Genomic DNA, 21,938 nt, shown 5'->3' on the forward strand with positions numbered 1-21,938 from the left:
GTGTCTGCCATAGTTCTGTCCTTCTCAAAGGGTACAATCTAAAGTCCCATGCAGCTATGCCATCCTGTTCAAAGCCCAGGATCTTCCTCAGGACCAAGTGCAGCTCTCGTGTTCAAGTCATCTTCCCCCCTTAACACATCCAATATACAATAGTAGGATGGGAAGATGATAATGATAATTTTTTTTTTAAATCTCCAATTCAAATATGAGAGGATCAGAAACACAGCATAAAATTGTCCATAGAAATTACAGAAATAGTATTGCAGGATTATCCTACTTAATTTCAATAATCCATCCCTGAAAACCTGATGGTCCACAAGAAAATGCTAACTGGGAGCCTATTTTTAAATGGGAAAAAAAATATGTTATACATCGACCCCAAAATTCCTAAAATGTATTTAAAATAAAGTAAAATGCCAAGTATAAGTAACAAACTCTCCTGTTAGGATGCACAATATTTAAAGAACAGCACTAAAATCACTAAACAATTAACATAGTTGCTATCAGTTGCTTTTGAATGTAATAGTTCGTGTAGTTTGCATGCATAATGATAAACATGTTTACCATGTGGCACAGCAAATACATACCAATAACTAAGGAAATTTTAAAATTATAATTAAAAGTAGGCAATTTCTTTTAATTAACTGTTAAATGGAGACATGAAACTTAAAGATATTTGAGAAGGGAAGAACACAGCTATTGTTATCACAGGCGCCAAAGAGGACAGTGCTAGTGAGTCAGATGACAAAGAAGTAATTTCAGGCAAACTCTCAGGTTCAAATGAATGGAAAGGGTATTCTCTATCTTTGCTGGTGATGCTATAGAGACTCCGGAACAGGAAGGCATTGATAAATTCTCAGGGAGGATGATCTGTGCTTTAGGATGAAAAAAAGCAAAATGAAGCAGTTTGCAGAAAAACAGTAGTTTACATGTATAAATTCCTTTATGTGGTATTCTAAAATATAGCAGGCTGTTTTTAAAAGAAAGTCTTCTCATCAAGCTGCCATGAAGTTTCAGGGTAATGTTACACATTGTATCTGCATGGGCCATTTATTCTTTTAGGCTGTCTATGACCAGTAGCTTGACTGGATACTCTCTTGGGTCTTTATTGTTGCTTCTTTTCCTTAAAAAAAGACTTTAGGGCTCATCAACAAGGTGAAGCAAAGAGTTTCTTCAAAGAAGATACATAGTGAATGAAGGAAATTAATCCGGCAATTTGAATTCAAAGGCTTTGACGACATGCCAAGCTGAAAATTGTTGCTCTTGCAAGATTCTGGCTTTGAAGATGTCGATGAAAAAGAATGGAAGAGCTCTTAAGATCTCATGCGAGGATTTAACCGCCCTAAATTGTTCAGCTTTACATGCAGTCATTGTAGAAAAGCGTATCAGGCAGAAGCAAAATGACAAAGCATGGCTCAAACTAAGTAAGACACTGTGGTCCCTCTTAATTCCACCAACATTCAGATACACGTTCTCTTTGTTGATACCAGGCAAGCTTTTGAAAATACCTACATATGCTTTTGATTTTCTACCAATTCTGGTTGCAGCATAACCTCACATTTTTCTTCACATCGTTTTATTTAAAATACTATATTCAGTTTTTAAGATGTAAATATAAATTTTTGCCATAGAAACATTGAAAGCTGTTATACTGAGAAATATTTAAGCTCTTTCAGTCCAAGGAGGTAGTACTTCTGCCAATATAATTCTCTTTAAAATTTGAGGGATTCTTATACATCAAATTATAACCACTCCATTAAAAAAAAAAAAAAGAAGCTACACCCACGAATATCTTTGAGACAGACACTTTCCATTGTGAGCTGAGAGTCAGGAAGCTGTTGGAAAATGCCCTTAGAATATTTAGAAGCTCTTTTATCAAGCTGAGAAGGTCCAGGGAGAATAGTCTTAAATATTTCTAGTCTTAAAAAAGAATCTTACAGCTGCACCTGAATTTAACCTTTGCCTTAAAGCAATTCCTTACGTTCAGAATCTTTTACCATCTGGAGAGGCTGGAAATGAAAAACAGCTTTATTTTTTAACCCAAAGATCCTAGGTTCTTTATATTTCCTCTAAATTCTGCTTAAAAATTGAATATTCTTTTTTTTTTTTTTTTGCATCTCTATGTATTATCACACATAATTTTTTAAAAATCAATTGGTACTTTCAACATTCTGCCTGGAAATTTCCTTAACCAAATGTATCAGTTTGTTAGAGATATTTTCTGTTTTCCACAATTTATCAGGCAATAGCGTTGCCAAACTTCCCTCCGCTACATAACGGGGATCTCTGTTGCTCCAGCCTCTGTTAAAAATTTCCTCACTGTCCTTCAAGGCTTCAAGAATTCTACAAAATGCTCTCAAATAACCTTATGAAATATCCGGGCACACTATCTGTAGAATTCCCAGTGTTTATGTTAGTTTGATGTTATCAGTACTTGGAGACTATGGCTGAGGACACCATCCTCCCCCACTTCGAACTCCTACCACTCCTACCACAGAATTTGAAAGTGAAAGATTTATGATTGTTCTCTGAGAGGGAAAATATGAAAATCCACATATTATTAGATAGGAGTAGATATATAAAAGAAACGCCTCAGAGGTGAACCACATCTGTCTAAAAAGTTAGACAATGCAATAACATGCGAGAACCACTGAGGCAATTCAGCCGTATGTCTAGGGGAGTGGACTCTGCAGTGCAGCAAGCTCGCGTGTTCTGGACCCTCTGACAAAACTGTCTCTACTAAGAAATGGATTCATGAGCTCTGTTGGAAGGATGTCATTAAACATTTGCTTTATCTAACTAATGCCCTTTTTCTGAGAACAGGGGTACCAAACAAACTTTTATTATGGCTTGACTCCCATGCAAGTCTGTCCCAGTGAGAGAATGGGCTTGATCATGGTAAAACTCGAAAGAGCACTCTTGTCCCTTCCACCTTGTGAGAACACAGCCAGGGGCGCTGGCCGTGACCCAGGAAGCAGATCCTCACCTCACATGGAATCAGCAGGTGCCTTCATCTTGGACTTCCCAGCCTCCAGAACTGTGAGAAATAAACGTATGTTATTTAAGCCACCCAGTCTATAGCAGCCCAAACAGAATAAGACATTTACATTTAAATTTGTAATAAAACTCCCTCTCATTGTAAGCTCCTTGAAAGCCGGATCTACTTCTGATTCGTCTTTGTTATTTTCTGTGCCACATAGCACAGTGCCTTGCACATAGAACACGTTTGATCAAACATTGAATGAATGAATAAAGGGAAGTCTTGGTGGGAGAGAAATTTTAAAGCACTATGTCTTCTTAAAAAAGAAAGCAAGAGGGGCTGGCCCCGTGGCCGAGTGGTTAAGTTTGCGCGCTCCGCTGCAGGCGGCCCAGTGTTTCGTTGGTTCGAATCCCGGGCGCGGACATGGCACTGCTCATCAAACCACGCTGAGGCAGCATCCCACATGCCACAACTAGAAGGACCCACAACGAAGAATATACAACTATGTACTGGGGGGCTTTGGGGACAAAAAGGAAAAACAATAAAATCTTTAAAAGAAAGAAAGCAAGAGGGGCCGGCCTGGTGGTGCAGCAGTTAAGTTTGCACATTCCACTTCTCAGCAGCCCGGGGTTTGCCAGTTTGGATGCCGGGTGCAGACATGGCACCGCTCGGCACACCATCCTGAGGTAGGCATCCCACATATAAAGTAGAGGAAGATGCGCATGGATGTTAGCTCAGGGCCAGGCTTCCTCAGCAAAAAGAGGAGGACTGGCAGTAGTTAGCTCAGGGCTAATCTTCCTCAAAAAACAAAAAAACAAGAAAAAGAAAGCAAGACAAAAATATCAATAACATTATTTCTTATTTTTTTGCTTGTTCATTTTTGGTTTACTTCCTTAACTCCCTACTACACTCCCAGTTCCTTGGAGGCAGAATCTATGCCCGCTTTTTCATCTTTATATTTTCCCTCAGCACCTAGAATACTAGTGTGAAACTGCCATATTTTGAGGGAACAACTGACTCTCATATAGAATTTTGGTTTATCACCTCTGTCTATAGTTTCTAGAAATGGCCTTTTACACTTTTTTAATGTTGGGGCAATATTAGCCCGACCTCAAGCTTGTGGTCCTCTCAAATGATCAATGAGCACACAAAACTATCCATAAGCTCCATAATTCTGCAATATCTACAAGTTATTACAATTCCATGGTATGTAATTTACTTGAGCCTGGACACTTAAATTCATAGAAAATAGCTAAATTCTTTTTGTCTTCTCACCTACCTTGGGCTCTAATTATCCTTAATTTTATTCTTTCTCATAAATGATAATTATTTTTGATAGAAAATAAAAAAGCAAAAGAGGAGTTAATCACTTTGTGTTCTGCTTGGCATCCATTTAGATTACGTTATTTGCCCCTAAGCATAGGGCCTACTCCTCCCGTCTGGGGGCAAACATAGTGACAACGTTCCATTTGCTGCCCATAAGGAGACTCAATCAATCGCTCACTCTGTAATTTAGCTATATCCTCAGAGTTCTTCTTGCTATTTGCGCCTGTGCTTCCTTGATGAGGTGCCTCTTTTTCTAACTTTTCACAGTCCTTTGAAAATCTATGCATGACATGTAGCACCAGCATTTTATTTTTCTTTGTGAAGGTTCTACTGCTGTTTTTAAACAATATTTTTTGAAACTCTGGTACATTAAAAACTGCAGCGCTTTGAAGGCAGGGACCATCTCTTGTATTTCTTTGCTTGTCAGATGTGCTCATAGTTGGTTGTCAATATAATCTTCTAAAATAAATGCAATGGTTTGTCTCTCTGCAATTGATATTACCCGTTTGAAAAGTGGAGATACATTTTTGCTTAAAGTAATTTAGAGAATTATTATATATCAAATGCATTAAGCTCTTCAAAACTGCAATATCCTCCAAAATAGATGAAGTGTCTTTAGTGCCTAACCCCATGTCTAGTACATAGGCACCCTCAAGTATTTTTTGAATCAGTAAAATACAATTTAAAATATACCTTTATAGCTAAACTTCTATAGTTAGCACTTGATAGTTATACTCTCTTTTGAAGACTCAAGTAACGGGCCATTTATGGTTTTCTTCTTTCTCTATGGTTTTCAATATTTGTTTTCCCAAAAGCTTCAGTACATATCTAAACCTGCCCAGCAACTACATTCTTATATATTACAAATTCTAAGAGCATGCAGGTACTTTTTATCAAGCATCTTATCACTTTCAATGTACAAATCAGTGCTCCATGATGGTTAGAATCAAGTCCAAAGGCAGAAATTTTCCTCATTAAGATTATCTTATGAAAGATAAAATTATCTGCACGAATTTATTTGATGGTCTGCTCTTAATAGAATAAGACCTAACTGAATAGCTGAAGAGTTCCTTCCTTACTAAATCTCTTTGGGTTAGTTTGTGATCAATTTTGAAAAAGTATTTTCCACACAGTCTGAAGGACAAAGCCATGTGTCATAAGCACTCAAAGTAGCGCTTTATTTTCTGTCTTTTTTAAAAAACAATTCACAACCAAATTCTCTTCATTTTGTGTCTATCCTCTTGTTTGAAGATTTCCTCCTTTAAAATACTGCATCTCATATACTTGTAGTCTGACTATAAATTAGCAATATTTTTAGAAGTCATTTTGGCAGGATATATGAACATTTTAAATGTACTTGTCCAGCAGCCGGCCCTGTGGCTGAGTGGTTAAGTGCTCATGCTCCGCATTATCAGCCCTAGGTTCGTCAGTTTGGATCCTGGGCGCGGATCTAGCACCACTCATCAAGCCATGGTGAGGCGCCCTCCCACATAGAGATACTAGAAGAACCTACAGCTAGGATATACAATTATATAATGGGAGGCTTTTGGGAGAAAAAAAAAGAGGAAGAGTGGCAACAGATGTTAGCTCACGGCCAATCTTCATCACCAAACAATAAATAAATAAAATGAATTCACCAAACGATTCTAATCTCAGGTCTCTAGTCTACAGAAATATTCACAAAAAATTTCCCAAGCATTATTTATAAGAGCAAGAATATTAAAAATAATCTAAATGTCCATCTTAGGGACATGTGAAATAAATTTTGATATACCCATATTGTGGAACACAGACAGTAAAAAGAGTAAGGTAGATCTGCATGTACCAATATTGAAGGATGTTCATGATATTCCATTGAATGGGGAAGAAAAATCACAGACTATTTTACATAGAGTGAGATCATTGCTTAAAAAGTAAAAAGTATTTTGTGTATATGTATTTGTGTACATGTTTACATAGACATTGAAAAAGGTGTAGGAGAATACACAACAAATAAAGGGATCAAGATAGAGCTCTTTCACTTTTTATTTTATATACTACTATATTATTTAATTTTTTCCCAGTTAGTATACATTGGACTTGCTTTCCAACACTTCCTTCTGGATTAGTTTTTTTCTTGCTAGAGTTCATTTTAGGTCATGAGTACTAATTGTTCTAAATCTTTATATGTCCCAAAACAGCATTGTTTTACCCTCCCTCTACCTCAAACTAGTGATAATTGGGTTATTAATTAAATTATAGATTCAAAGTAAATTTCCCCTCAGTAATTTAAAAATATTGCTCCATTGTTTCTTGCATAGACTTTTGCTAACTAGATATCCAGTGTTATTTGATTCTTCTTCCTTTGTAGGTTATTTGTCTTTCTACTCTGGTAGTTTTTAGGGTTTTCTCTTTATTGCTGCTATTTTGTTACATGTTTCTAGCTATGTTTCTTTATTTCATTTTTTTGTGTTATTGTGCTAGAATTTAATGAACTCTTCTAATCTGAAGTATAATGTCTTTTTTCAGTGCTAGAAAATTAAAGAATCACGTTTCCTCTTTTCTTGGGAAATCTCCTGGAAATTCTATTAGACTAGAATTTTTTAGCCTGCAGCCTGTGGATAAAATTTAGGGAAGTCCATGAACTTGGATGAAAAAACAATTACATTTTTATTTTCACTAATATCTATCTGAAAGCTAATATTTTCCAGTATTTGAATGTAGCCACAAATCACAGCAGTATTGGCAGTATCCTGACATTATCACCAATAGAAATCAGATATTTTCGTATTATATTACAATTGTGGCAGATATCTCGAAAATGATAGTAAACTAGCTGTCAGATCTTGTTATTTAATTTGTTAATATATCATAAAATCTTAACATTTTGATAACTGCATTTTAATATAATTGACTTCTTTTATAATCTTAAATATTTTATTTTATGCATTTAAAAGTATTATTCTGTGGGGCTGGCCTGGTGGTGCAGCGGTTAAGTGCACACATTCCACTTCGGTGGCCTGGAGTTCACCAGTTCAGATCCCAGGTGCAGATATGGCACTGCTTGGCCATATGCATGCAAGCCATGCTGTGTAGACATCCCAAGTATAAAGTAGAGGAAGATGGGCACAGATGTTAGCTCAGGGCCAGTCTTCCTCAGCAAAAAGAGGAGGATTGGCAGCAGTTAGCTCAGGGCTAATCTTCCTCAAAAAAAAAAGAAGTATTATTCTGAGAAGGTGCTATGGTCTGAATGTTTGTGTCCCCTCAAAATCCCTATGATGAAATTCTAACACCCACTGTGATGGTATTAGGAGGTGGGGGCCTTTGGGAGGTGCTTTGCTCATGAGAGTGGAGCCCTCATGAATGGGATTAGTGCCCTTATAACAGAGGCCCCAAAGAGCTCTCTTGCCCCTTCTGCCGTGTGAGGACACAGTCAGAGCGTACAGGTTATGAACCAGTTAGAGAGCTGACACCAGAACACGCCCATGCTGACATCTTGATCTTGGACTTCTGAGCCTCTAGAACTATGAGAAATAAACTGTTATAAACTACTCAGTCTGTGGTGTTTTGTTTTAGCAGCCAGATCAGACTTAAGACAAGAGATGCATAGGCTTTACTAAGCTGCGAAGAGATCTATGGTACGAAACATTTTAAAAACGCCTGCATGAGACTGATGACAAAATCTCGGTAACCTCAGTGCCTCTTAGTGTGACTTTCGGTTTCAATCTTTCTATCTCTTAATCTCTTCCGTTAGATTAGAGAGAACCAGAAGGCCCCCAGTCAAAGCAGCACATGACCAAGAACAGCAGTTTTGAGGTGGCGGGAGCATCACCTCATTGCTCTGGTTTTTCATTTGATCACAGCTTCTGAGCCCAAGAAAGCCCCTTCCCTGTTTTTGAATATTTATTAATCTTATGTATATATATATTTTTTATCAATCCTGCAATTTTGAAGAGGGAGCGAGAAAGGATTGGTATGCACACCGTCCATTCTGTCTGCCATCTTAAAGCTGGGATGCATGTATTTATTTCGCATTTAGAAAAAGAAGGAAAGATGTGGTGGTACATCCTTTCCCCTTCTATCAATTTTTTTCAATATATAATATTGTAAAAATATACCTTTACAAGGTTATTTTACAAGTGAGAAAACTGAGGGTGGTACAGGGTAATGATTGATTCAAAGTCACGTAACTAGTTAATAAGAGGGCTTGGACTGGAACTCGGGTCATCCGGCTTCTTTTCTAGTGCTTGTTCCTTGGAGCTCTCTGAGGATATATCTCTGTCCTTTCCAGGAGCTAATCATGCTGATGTTACAAACCATAGTTAAGAAAAATCATTGCGTTGTTATTGTACATGTGGTTCTCTCTGCCTAAGATATTTTCAATCAGTTGGTCAAGAAATATTTTAGAACATTTGATGTATGCCAAGAGCTGAGCTGGGAGCCAGGCAGACAACAAGGAACAAGATCCAGTCCTAACCCAGTCCTTACAGTCAGTCTAGTAAGAGGAATAGGCATCTTCTTTGAATTCCTCTCCCCTTCTTTTGGGCCTTCTACTCACCTTTAAGTCCGACTCAAATGTTTCTTCTCTGCGAAGCTTTCTGGGTAGAGTTAGTTGTTCCTCTCTGTGCTTCCCCAACAGAAGGTTCACGCATCTGTTATCAATGGAGAACAGGCTTTTTATTTTAATATTTTAGTTAACAGTGTTTCCTGCCACCCCACTTACCTCTATCCTGCAACCACGTGGGACAGAACTCGGGGGCAGGTTTGCTCATTCATCTTGATAGCAACTGCAGGACTTAGCACAGTGCCTGGCACGTAGGAGGAATGAATGGAACTGAAGTCAAGAGAAAAGAGTGGAAGCTTCTCTATGAACTTGCACTTGTTTTCTAAATTAAGAATGGAATTCCCCATTGATGATTTTTAAGTTTCTGATTGGCAAAAATCCATTTTTATTATTTGGGCTAGTGGCCAATATAAATGGAAATAGATATGAGCACTCGCCAGCTGTTGTTAATTATAAATTCTTAAAGTCTATTCAGAAACGTATTGAGAAAATCTACCTTTTGCTTCAATTTATCTGAGTCAGTGATCTACACAAACTAAACCCACTAAAATCCACACCTCCAAATTCATTTAATTCTGCGTGACCTATGACTACAGAAATTGAATCCCTAAAGAATCTCAATTTCACTATTTGGCTAACTCTAATTCTTTAACCTTTATAAAATTCTTTTTGAATGACTCTTGACAAGCCAGGTATCTAAGGTTCAAGAAAAAGAAACCAAAATTAGTTCCATATTTATGTGGCAGGGAAAGGGCTGTGTCCCATGGAGGGAGGAAACAGTTCCTTCTACCCTCACCTTAGAACTGGACTCCCTTTTGAGAGTCAGACCCTTGGGAAAAATAGAGACCTCTGGGGATAGACCGGCACACAGTACTTGTAACTAGAGCCCTGAAAAAAACGGACCTGAGATTTTTGAAGGCTGGAGTCGGGAGAGTAGCTTGAATGTTGTCATTGCAGACCTTTGAGTATTTTTTCAAGAGGTGGAAACTTGCATTCATCTTGAGGCAGATTCATCCTTGCTTTGGGGGAAATGATCTAAATGGATGAGGTTAGATACACTATATGGAACCACACCCTTTTCTGGAATGGAAGTTTGACACCTGCAACTCCAGACGTCTAAACTTTCCTGCATAATAATATTAAAAGTTGCTTTTATTATAGGCAGAGCTACCTCTCTGTAGTTTGCCACGCCTTTGGAGAAATGTTTCCTTCAAGGTGTGAGCGTAGACGCCCCCAGCCAGCATGGGTATCGCTTGTTATGGTAGAGACGCTTGTGCTTCCTGTTTAAAGAGCTTCTCACAGGAGATTGGGAGTGAAGACTTGAGGACTAGAGGGAAGCTACAGTTTTGGTTTTTCACGTCATATGAATAAAAGGCCATAAAAAGAAAGTGGACTGGGCTAAGCTTAGTACAAAAAGACTGGCCTGCTATTATCTCACATGTGGTAATACTCAAACACAGACTTGGGGAATGTACTCCACTGGATATTTTGCTTTCATGTGATGATCTCACAGAGGCCTTAGGAACGGACCTGACCTCACGAGTCGGGGAGGGCTGGAGTTTCCTCAGAGGAAGTGGACAGGAAATGAGGATCAGGGAGGCAGGCCTGCAACTAGAGAGACTACAGGGAGAAATGTGTTCTTCTCCTGGGGCTTCTGGAGATTGGGGCCTGGATTTTCTGTAGGGCGAACTCACTAGAGGTCACCCCCAAGGGGAGAAGATAAGCAGACTCTGCCAGATAGCTCAAGCCTGGGAACTAGGCAGGAAGGCACCTCCACAGCCGTAAGACAGTCTGTGCTTTGACTTGTGGACTCCAAGAGTATTCAGAATTTGTAGCCATATTTAACCTTGTCAGTTCCTTTCTCTTATCTTTAATCATTCTGCAAAATTTGGCTGAATGTTACAGCTTAGTCCCTGTCATGATGTGGGAAATTAAAGGAAAGGTCTGTTGTCCACCTTTGGGAACATTTAATAAAGGGAAGGAAAGCCTTCCCTTGAGGCCAGCATAGCTGTGGTGGCTGCAATTGCAGAGTTGCAGGAGTTGAGAGGCGGCAGTGGGGGAGCTGTGATGAGCAATCTGGAACCACAGAGGTGGCTGGGGCAGTGTGGATTTGTGGAACACGTGAGCAACTGGGAAATGCAAAGTCCTACACGTGGAGAGGAGCCTCATAAAAGATGAGACTTGCTGTCATCAGGTAAGATGAAAGTTTGAGCCACAGTAATTTAGACATTACAAGGTAAACCTGACCTCAGTTTTAATCATAGTCTGGTGAGGTCTGGGAGACTGGGTATATGCATCTGGAAGGCACTATAAAATGTAGTCTTAGTAGCTTAGTAACCTGCTTGACATAGGTTTGCACAATACAAGAGCAGGCCTAAAATGGGTTCCCAACCGAACTTGTGGAAATCATATTGATCACATTCTGTTTATCCATTCGTTAGTAATCGTGTACTGGATCCCAGCATGTGCCAAGCAGTGTGGTAGAAATCAAAGCAGTTCCACTCAATTGTAGCTGGTATAAATTGCTCCTCAATGCTCAAGGCAGAATTATGACTGCATATTCAATTCTCCTAATTGAAGAAAAAGTGACTTGAACCCCGTCATGCCAGATTAGTATAGAATCTGGTGTCACTTTCTTAGGGCCCCTTTCCCTTTTTCTAGATCTTCTGAGAACCCTGGAGGGTATACACTATCCACTTAGAAGGTTCATTTACTTCAAGCTAAGATAAGCTCGGGTTTCCAAGCATCCACGCTAGTCCTTGATACTTCCACTGTTGGCCAGGTGCCGTCAAGTGCTGCTGCTGGCCCAGTTCACTCCACAGGCCAGCATAGTACCTTGATGGAGGATGACTTCATAAGAGACTCCATTCTCTCGATGCCATGATCAGCAGAGAATGGCCCTTGCTGGAACTCCCAGTCTGTGGCATTTAGTGCTCAGACCTTTCCATCACACTCAACCGTTCTCCTTCAAGCCCCACCATCAATCTTACAACACTTCACTCAGACTGGCTCAGGTGTCAGCCCTTCACATACGCAAAATCACTGCCATTTCTGTCCCAGGGGCCTCACCAGAGGCCAGCTCGCTTTCCTTTTCAACCATAAAAATACAAAAGTGCTATTTTCATTCCTCTCCTAGACAAAGACCCTTTCATGACCTCAGCTAAAGTGACTACGTAGGTGGTCTCCAGGGCCACCACTCTCCTGGCAGCAGTTTTCTGTTGACCCTAGATACCAAAGGTCTTTCTTTGGCAAGAGGATTTAGAAAGCTTGCTCTTGCCACCTAGTCTTCCTTGGCGCACAAATATCACTGACTATTTAGGTACTAAACTGCCATACGGTGCATGCCGTGGACAAAATGTTCAGCAAACTTCATGATGAATTTTAATGTTTCCCAAGCTTCTCTGATCCTAAGAGCTACTTATTGTAAATTAAAATATCCAGGCTTTACTTCTGGAGATTCTAATCCAGTGGGCTTCAGGTTGGACCTAGGAATCTATATTTTTCCAAGCACTCTCATGTGACGAAGTTCACGTGAGGAGGGAAAACCAAAGCTAATCAATAAGGATCTATTGCATTGTTTAACCTGGTGCTTTCCAATACTGGACATTGGGATCACCTGGGAAACTTTTGATCCAACAGAACTGCCTTGGACCTATCTGAGAATATTTTTTTTTGACTTTTTATTTGAAAATAATCTCAAACTTACGGAAAAGTTACAAGAAGAGTACAAAAAAATTTTTTTCTGAACTATTTAAGTGTTCGTTGTTGACATAGTGCCCTAGCACTCACAAATATTTTAGTACTTCCTACGAACAAGGACATTCTCCTATATAACCAAAGAAAACCCACCAAAATCAGGAAAATTAACTTCATAAGTCAATACCTTCTTCTCCTCAGACCCCATTCAAGTTTCGTGAACTGTTCCCAAAACATTCTTTAAAGTAAAAGGAGCGTCTAGAACCGTGTGTTGTATTTATATGATGTCTCTTTAGTTTCCTTACTCTGAAAATAGTTCCTCAGTCTTCCTTGCTTTTCATAACCTTGACATTTTAAACTTACAGGTCATTTATTTTGCAGAATGACCCTCAATGTGGTTGTCTGAAATTTTCTGATGATTAGACTCTGGTTATGCATCTCTGAAAGGAATATCATAGAAATGACGCCATGTTCTTCTCATTGCATCCTATCAGGTGACACACAATTCTGGTTTGTCTCATTACCGGTTATGGATCTTTGATCGCTTGATTAAGATGTTATCTGGTGGGCTTCTCCACTATAAAATCACTCTTTTTCTCTTTGTAATTAATAAGTTTTTTAATGGAAGAAAAGCTTAAGGCTATGTAAATATCTCGTTCCTTATCAAACTTTTGATTAATTTATTTATATCATTATATAAATAATATATATTTATATATAATATGTATAGATACACGTAAATATATTTATATTATATCAGTATGTACTCATGGATTCCTATTTTATTCAATGGGTTATAACCTACCACTATCATTACTTATTTTGATGCTCAAATTGTCCCAAATACAGCCAGTGGAAGCTCCTTCAAGCTGGTTCTGTGCATTTAGACATATGCCCATTATTATTTGAGCAACCTTGTTTTTTGGGGGCACAAAATGTCCAAGTTCATTCTTTACTTTCACTGTACGAGCACTGCAATTAGCCAACTTTCCAGAGAACTCTGATTCTTTTTAGTGAAGAATGGCATATAGACAGCAAGATGCAAGGTATGCTCCTTGCTACTGGGGTGTTGCTGATCTCAAGCCCTTCAAGTGAACAGAGTTAAGGAACAAACATATATATAAACACACACACACATACATATTATTATTTCTGTACCTATTTCTTACTGAAAACCATGAGAGCCTCTAATTCTAATCTAACAACATATAATTCATTCTAGTTTTCTCCTGTTCCATATTTGTAACTCTCTGACAGTAAGAGACCTCCTCAGAATTGATAAATTTATTATCAACAAATTTACTTATTCGCTAATCTCTTCTCACCCTGGCCCCCCAACACCAATGCAGATGCTCTCATCCCTCTGGGGTTCTAACACTCAATCCAAGCAGGAAGATGCTGCACTGAGACACCCCTCATCTTGCTTGGATACCTCACCCCCCTGGGGAATCTCTCTCACTCTGTTAGGCTCTGACACCCTGTCCCAGGCCACCACTGCATCACCCGCTGTGTGAATGCCCTGTCACCCTAAGGCTCTGACATCCATGCCGCATCTCCTTCCCACCAAGCTACCCTCCTCATCCAGCTTAGAATTTGTCACCCCACACTGGGTCTCCATCCCGCCACCACCATGTGGATGCCTAACTTGTTTGGATCCAGTTAATGGCTTTGGACTGAATTGTTCAGAAAGGAAAACAAAGGGAAGAGGAGAGGGCAGAGGAAGAGGAAGAGCCATCTGGGAGATTTGAATTGAGAATATCTATAATGGGACAAAGTACCTATGTTTTTAAATGTTCCCCCAGGTGATTCTGATAATAGCCCTGTTTGGGGTCCACTAGATTTAAAACTCTTACACTAGGGAAGGCTGAGGAAAGAAACCATTTTAACTGAACACTTACTATGTGCTGTTCATTATATTAAGCCCTGAAACAGATACATAGAAAAATAAGATACTGTCTCTGCTCTGAGGAACCGAAAATTCAGAAGAAGAGACAGAGGTTGAAAAAAGGAACTAGAATAAATGATGTAACTTGTGGAAATAAATGTATGTGTAAATGTTTTGGGAGCAAGGAGAAATTACTAATTCTGTCTGGGGAGTTGAGGAAAGCTAATAGTTGAGCCAGGTTTTAAAGGATGAATAGGAGTTTACTAAAAGAAGATGAGGAAGAAGGGAATTTGTAGCAGAAGAAACTGCTCATTTATGGCAGGCACAAATGTGAAAGCTGGGATCTTTATTAAACACAGGAACCTCCCAAGAACATTATCATTTGAGTTGGGGTGTGAGTTAGCTGTTCAGATCAGTCAATGTGCTGTTAACATGTCAGTCCATTAAAACTAGCCAGTAAGTCTTTTGAGGGCAGTATCAAGGAAACAAGAGCATAAGACGACATCAGCCAATCTGTTTGTTAGAAAAAGAAATACATGCTAATATTAAACATTTAAATATTCTAGGGACTATCCAATATAGAAAGTTAAAGTCCCCTTTAATTCCATCTGCCAGAAATAACCACAGCAATAATTTATTGTATTTTCCTTGTGATTTTTTCTATGTGTATACTACCAACTGTGTGTGGGTATATTTATATTTTTCCCCCAAATTGAACTTATAATACTTACCACTTTAAACTTGCTATTTTTAACTATTTTTTGGATAGCTATCTGTATTAACACATAGAATTCTATTTCATTCTTTTAAAATACATATTTATTTTAATCATTTTTCTCTGTTTTTTCACACACTGTATGAATAAATCATCAATGTAAAAAAATGATATATGCAAATCCACAGTCTGCCTTTACCCCCCATCTAATTATACTTCCTTTCCCAGAGGTAACCATTGTTGTCTGTTGGTATGTTTTCTACTTTTGCTTTATTCATTTACACAAACACACACACACACACACACACATACACACATGCATGTATTGGTTTTCTGTTTCATAAATGGGATGATGGACAATGTTGAGTTTCAGGTACTATCAAATTTCAAAGCCTGAAAGAACACACAAGAATGACTGCAAGCTGTCCATCATTGCAGGCCTTTTTCCTCAAGGCCGTCCAATCTCACTTGTATTGCAGCCACTGCAAACATATCATAGGCACTGGGAACTGAGCTACATTAAAGAAAGGGGCGCATCAGTAAGATCCCCCCTGAGACAGCTGACCCCTTGACATTCTTCTCTTGTGGCTTTAGCACTGCAAAACCAAGCTGAGGAGAAACAGATGGAAGGAAGAGGAGAATAAGGGAAAAATGTATGGACCTTTTGGGCCCTAAGGGTCTGGGCCTTTAGGTTTAGATAGAATTCTCTCTAGGGCTCTAGACTCCGCCTCTTTTAGCCTGAGGGATGGAGTCTGAAGCATGTAAGATCTTGGAAAAAGTGCAACTGGGCAAGGTCTGAGCATCAATGATTGGAAGAGAAATGTGCAACAAGAGCCAACTGGGATTTAACTCAAAGGCATTTTGAAATTTTGCTTCAGTGAGTTAGAATTGCAGCCTTTTGCCCCAAATTTCTCCACAAATATTCTATAGGCATTTTTTTAAGCCCCAAAGCCTTTAACTAATGTTATTTAAGGCAATTTTATGTATCCAATTGTACAAATTGTTTGCTAACTTTTGAGCAAGAAATGATCTCAAAATACCCTTGTGTCTACTGATATTTCAAGGTAAGAGAATGCTCTGGAATGCTTCCCATTTTCCAAACGTAATATTTTCCAAAATAAACGTTGGAGTAACTGCATGGGTGATACCATGTGAACATTTTAATTCACATAATATTCTGGAGTTTATGGAAGTTTGGCCTTTTTCCAGGAGGTTTGGAAGTCCAAAAGTCAGCTGTTTCTTCTCAGTGGGAGAAAAGATGGAGGATGTGAATCAGCACTGGTAAATTGGAGAGGAGGTCACAAATGAATGGAGCTAAGTAGGGAAAAGCGCAGTGCAATCTTCAGTGGGAGGAAAGCCAGTTGCACAAGAGAAGGACTGGTTACCATTAAAGGTTTCAAAATTAGGGCCTTGGAGGAGAATTGAATGAGGAAGTTAACAACCCCCTGTTTCTCTCTCTTCTAGAGGATGGGGCTGGTGTAATGAGATCCAGGTGCAACCTTGGGATATCAGGGATCCCCATCCTTGTCTGTTGAGAAGCCCCCCAAACCTTCAAGGCTTGTAGTTCATATGTCTCCTCTTCCAAGGAGCCTGCCCTGATGGCCAGATTGCAGTCATCAGATGACATCACACTGTCAAGCTGATCTGTTTCCTTGTCCTTTTCCCAATGGTCTGTGAGATTCTTAAGATGAGGATGTAAAAGGCACACAATAATTATGTGCTGAATGTTGACTGAATGAGCCTCTGTGGCTGGAAACAATCCTTCCCTCCACTGAGCTCTCTTGGTGCTTTGCTCTTACCCCACTTACGTAATTTTTTTAATATTCTGCCTTGTACTATAATTTCTGTATATTTTAGTTCCATTATTAGACTCAGAATTCTTCTATAAGAGAGATGAGATAATGTAAAGTATTAGTGCTATGTCTGCAGAATAAAGAATAGCTATTATTATTTGCTTAATGGGGTGCCTGGAGGAGCAGAAAATATATATATATATTTTTTCTGCTTTTTTCTCCCCAAGCCACCTCCCCAGTACATAGCTGTATATTTTAGTTGTGGGTCCTTCTAGTTGTGGCATGTGGGATGCTGCCCCAGCATGGCCTAACGGGTGGTGCCATGTCCACGCCCAGGATCCAAACCATCGAAACCCTGGGCTGCTGAAGCGGAGGATACAAACTTAACTACTCGGCCACAGGGCCGGGCCCCAGAAAATATATTCTATTAAAAAAAAAAAAAAACTTCAGGAAATCACCATGAAGCAGATCTTTGTTTTGCAAGAGTCACTTGAGTAACCCTTCTTAATCATGCAACTACAAGAGACCTACTGCCTTGGAAGAAGGGAAAAATAGGATGCCTTAGTCTTAAAATATCTATTCTTTCCAATTTCCCTTGGAGAGAAAGCTGGGGTTGGGGTTATGTGGGGGAGTTAGTGCTGAGTTGCACAACTCCAGGGGGCACCGATCATACTGTACTCTATTGTGATGGATGCATATACTCTTTGAAGATGTAATCCAGAGGGATACCATTCCTTCTGAATACCATATGGATGGTACCCCTGAAGTTGAGCAAGGAGGCAGCCCTAGGAAGAGGAAAGGAAAGGGGCTCTGACCTTTTCTCTTTGAGGTTTAAGGTTATTGGACCTCAAATGGATTCCCATGGTGCTCACTGAGATCTGTTAGCAGGAAAGAAGATAAAGCGCCCTAGAGAGGCACTTGCCGTAAGAGAAGGGCTGTCTTTGGAGGGCTGGGCGCAGCAGAGCTTTCTGACTAAGGATGCTACCTGGAAACGATGACAGAACACACAGTGTGTACTAAGTGAGCAGAGGAGCTGAAACTTAAAGGCAAACTTTGCTGACGCATGCAGCCAGGGTAAGTTCTGGATCAGCAATATTATTACCTCAGCAGTAGACAAGCCCAGTCAATTGTGAAGCAGCAGCAGGAACCCAGGATGGCAGAAACAGAACAAAGAAACTTTTGGATTGATCAACTCACCAGTTTTTCTCTCAATCTGGCTTTTGGAAGTGCGTTATAACCCTTTAGACTAGGGAAATGTTATGAATTCTTGAATAATTCAGAGGAGAGAGATAAGTGGGCTTTCTGCTAATGAAGCCTTATGGGGTAGAGCCGCTAATGGAAGGAAAAAAAAGATGTGAATATATTTGGATTCCAGGATGGGAAATGAGATCACAATGGTTTTTCTCTTCTTTATCATCATCAACTAGCTTTGTACACTCAGAGCAGCTGGCACATAGCTGGTACATGACGGGTGATCCATGAGACCAAGGGATCTCAGGAAGGCTGCTTTCTGACCTCTAGCACAGGTCAGAAACTTTGAGGTGGATCTGGAACTCTCCTTTCCTCTGCATTTCACCTGCTACTTTTCCTTGAGGGTCCAGGAAATTTAGCCCGGTGTCGTACTTCCACTTCACCTTCACCATCCTGTACAATGCATACTCAGCACATATTAATGACTGACCATCTGGCTGGCTGAGTGCAGTTTTGATAGTGAAAAAACTGGAGTAGTTCATTATTAATTGATTCTAGACATGAGATCAGAGTAACAATTCAAGGAAACTAGTTCCTTCTGATTTTGTCTGTGTGCGTGATTTTCATTATGAAAAAATTAAAACTATCATTTCAGAAGAAGCATTCCATTTATAATGTTATAACCAGATAAACAGAGTACTCTCTGGCCCCACTTTCTCTTCTGGCCCCAGTGTGGTGGTCAAGATCTTGGGCTTTGGGTCAGTCAGTACTAGGTTTGGATCATGTTTTTGCAACCTATTGGTTGAGAGATCTTCAGCAGCTCCCTTAACTTCCAAAATGTGTTTCTGGTGTATAAAAGGGGATTATAATTGTACATAGTTCACAAGATTAAATGAGAACCTATATGTAAGGCACTGTGCCTGACACAGAAAAAGCACTCAATAAATGTTAGCTATCACTATTTACTATTATTTCCTTCATCATCTGCTTCCTTTTACTCCTTCATGTTCACACTTAAACCCACTGCAATCCAGTGCCCATGCTCCACACACTCTGGATGTTCTTTTAAAGATCTTTAATGACCTTCTTATTGCCAAAGCGAATTAATACTCTTCATTGTTTCTCCTGCTTCCTCTGGGATATTTGACATCACCGAACATTTACTTCTTTTTGGAATCTTCTCCTCTCTTCGTTTCCATGACCATCCATTCTCCTGATTCTTTTGATGAATCTCAACATCTCTCCTCTCAACTTTATTAGCTGACTTCTTCCTCCATTGGTCAGCCCCTATGTATTACTATTCCCAAACTTAGTCCTTTACCTGTTTTTCCTTTTCACCTTGCACAGTACTCCCTTGACTTCAGTTATCATTTATAATCCAATTATCCTTAAATGTATACTTATACTTCTATCTTAATCTCCAGATCTGTATTTTGACATCTTACTTGACATCTGGACTTTCCTTGGTAACCTGAAACCTAGTGTTTGTGTAAAGTAAAATGTGTCCTCTCCCACCCCAAACTAGCTCCCTGTCCTGTAGTCTTTTTTCTATTAATGGTATTACTGTTTCCTCAGTTATTCAAGCAAGCTGAGGTTATCCATAACTTTTCCCTCTCTCTCACCACCCACCACCTCCCTACCCCATTATCCAATCGTTCTATTCATTTTACTCCTAAATAGCTCTCAAATCTATCCTTTCCTCTCCATCCTCAGTGCCATGACCTTGATTTAGGCCATCATCAGCTCTTGCCCAAATACTACATAGCATTCTAAATTTTAGCTGCCATTTTCTATTTCTAAAATATAAATATAATCATGTCACTCACCTGCTAAATCCTTTACAGACCTTAGCCTCAAAACTGGGCAGACCAGAGTGGGGCTGTTAGAAAAAAACTATTTAATGTAAAAAAGAAAAAGCAGATTCAAGGTCATCTCTGTGGCAACGTTGTACTCACTTGCATTATGATATACTTTCTTAAGTGGGAAAGAAAGAAATGGAGTTAGAGCCAGTACAGTGGAATTCACTTCAGTCTGGGACTGTCCATGGGACTTGTTCACGTGAATACCATTCGCCATGTGTGTTGTGGAACAGAAGATGAAAACTACTGGCCTGTGTCTTGATGATCATCAACTTCCAAGATCTCTTCGTTTGCTTTGCCAGTCCATAGACTTACTGGGTTCAGGGCTCGGGCATGAGAGAGGCCTGCCAGTGACTCATGATAAGTAAAATGCACAGGAGAATAAAATTAGACATCAGAATGCTTATTTAAGAGTTTTCAATGAGATAGACTGGAATATCAACATTATAGTGAAGGATGCTTTTGCTCCTTGTTATTAAGCTACATAGGAAGCCTATTTATAATCATAACATTGTGTTGTGGGCCTGTCTAAGATATCCTGTTATATCTTTCTCACAATAAAGATGGTCTTGCTGATGGGACTGGAAATTGATAGCCTCCTGTATCCATCTCCACAGTAGGAACTGCCTTGTCCTTAAGCATGGAAAAATTCAAATTTTATCTCCAGCAAGGAAATTTCAACCCCTGGGGCAATGCTGGGGTAGAAAACACTCAAACTCTTTTTCCGTGCTTTGCAACTACACAATCTCTCCTAGAGTTGTAATTTTTTCATTTCAATCCAGTTACAGTTAAATCCTAGAGGTTTGTGAATTTTCCTGTCTTTAGGTGATTTTTCATATCTGTTCTGAAATATTATTCATTGTCTTTAGGGTTTCAATGTCACATGGGTAAGTTTATTTCACAGGTTTCCAACTTCTTGAATTTACTGTAGACCTCAAGTACCAACAACAACTGGTAGTGACAACCAGAATGGAGGAATTAATCCTTTGAAGAAGTGACTGAGGGCTTCACAGATGTGACACATAAGTAGATTCTTAAAGGATGCGTAGGGGTTTTCTAGGCAAAGTGACTGGCATTTTCAAAGGCAAAGAGGCCTACAACAACATGCTGTGTCCTGGGAGTGCTCAGAAATTTGGTGTGGTTGTTTTGATAGAGGGTGAGAAGTGGGAGGAGAGAAAACAGGTCAAACGGTCAAGGTCAGATTATGGAGAGCCTCGTGTGCCACGGCAGGTCAGGGGTGTTCGATAGGGCCATTATTAGTAAAATGTGGACCCCATTGAAAAGTCTAACGCCCACCCCAGCCCCAATATAAGTAAAAGCATTCCTTTTGTTTCTCTTTTGCATAGTGAGCAGGATAAGTGAACATGTTTATGCTTAGACAAGGTTTTTGGGAGGAAGGAGAGAGTGTGTTTTATCTTCTGTGTTAGAAGCAATCTTAGCACAGAACGAGCAGCTGGCATATGGCCTGGCACACAGTAGGCACTCAACAAATGCTAACTGAGTGAATAATTGGATGGATGGATGTAATAGAGCCTTGATAACAGAGATAAGTAGTTTCCAAAGCTCTAGAATTGCTAGTGGGGCTTTGATGAATATATACATCCAAGGCAGCTGTTATTCGAGGCCGAACAAGGCACAAATCAGGAATGTGGGTAGAGATGGCAGCAGCGTCTAGTCTCATCTTGGCTCAGGGCTGACTTGACTGTTTCTTCTTGGGCTCTCAGCCCACGACGCTTGGCAATGCTGCCTCCACCACGCCTCACAGAGCCCATGTTCACATTGCGGTAAATTGGCCACTCTACTTAATTTCATCTTAATTTCACTTCTGGGTTCCGGACTTGCTCCTCTCCTAAAAAGGTTTTTATACTTTCCCCCTTGCTCATTAATGGTCCTTTATTACAAAAATCTATATTAAAAAACAACCAAAATCCAAGAAAAAATTTTTTCACA

The 21,938-nt window shown here is 39.5% G+C and overlaps 1 long non-coding RNA gene across 1 annotated transcript; it reads right to left on the minus strand.

Moving 5' to 3' along the window:
• Positions 1 to 207: 207 nt before the first annotated feature.
• Positions 208 to 9,115, minus strand: LOC139041123 (uncharacterized). The gene is made up of 3 exons (XR_011495777.1): positions 9,009 to 9,115; positions 8,844 to 8,937; positions 208 to 3,037 (listed from the first exon to the last, which is right to left on the minus strand). It is a non-coding gene; the product is annotated as an uncharacterized lncRNA (long non-coding RNA).
• Between the last annotated feature and the right edge of the window lie 12,823 nt (positions 9,116 to 21,938).

Source organism: Equus asinus, chromosome 20, assembly GCF_041296235.1.
Source record: "Equus asinus isolate D_3611 breed Donkey chromosome 20, EquAss-T2T_v2, whole genome shotgun sequence".
Taxonomy (NCBI): Eukaryota; Metazoa; Chordata; class Mammalia; order Perissodactyla; family Equidae; genus Equus; species Equus asinus.